Below are 329 nucleotides of genomic sequence, written 5' to 3' on the forward strand. Positions count from 1 at the left end.
AAAAACAGAAGCAATTCTTGATAATTTAGTATCATAACACCAGTTGGATTCAAAATGCCGACAGAATGCAAAGAAACAGACTTCCGACACAATTAAAAGATCGCAAAGTGGTTGGATCAAGGAACCGGGGAAGATGTTTGGAAGCGAGAAACGGGCGAAATGAGTCCATAACGGGCCAAAAAGTGACACAGCTCCCCGACTGCTAAATGACGATAAAGATCATAGGATTAGCACATAGTGACTAAAATAATTAAAAATTTTTAAAAGTGTACGGGCTATCCTGCGCCCCCGAGAACAAGATTTGAACCCTAATACTCCCCCCCCCCCCC

The 329-nt window shown here is 42.6% G+C and overlaps 1 protein-coding gene across 4 annotated transcripts in view; it reads right to left on the reverse strand.

The window, feature by feature from the left end:
• The window catches only part of LOC111874184, a 70,547-nt gene that overhangs the window by 48,809 nt on the left and 21,409 nt on the right, over nucleotides 1-329 (reverse strand). The window lies entirely within an intron of this gene.

The sequence above is a fragment of the Cryptotermes secundus genome, unplaced genomic scaffold (genome assembly GCF_002891405.2).
Source record: "Cryptotermes secundus unplaced genomic scaffold, Csec_1.0 scaffold47, whole genome shotgun sequence".
Lineage (NCBI taxonomy): Eukaryota > Metazoa > Arthropoda > Insecta > Blattodea > Kalotermitidae > Cryptotermes > Cryptotermes secundus.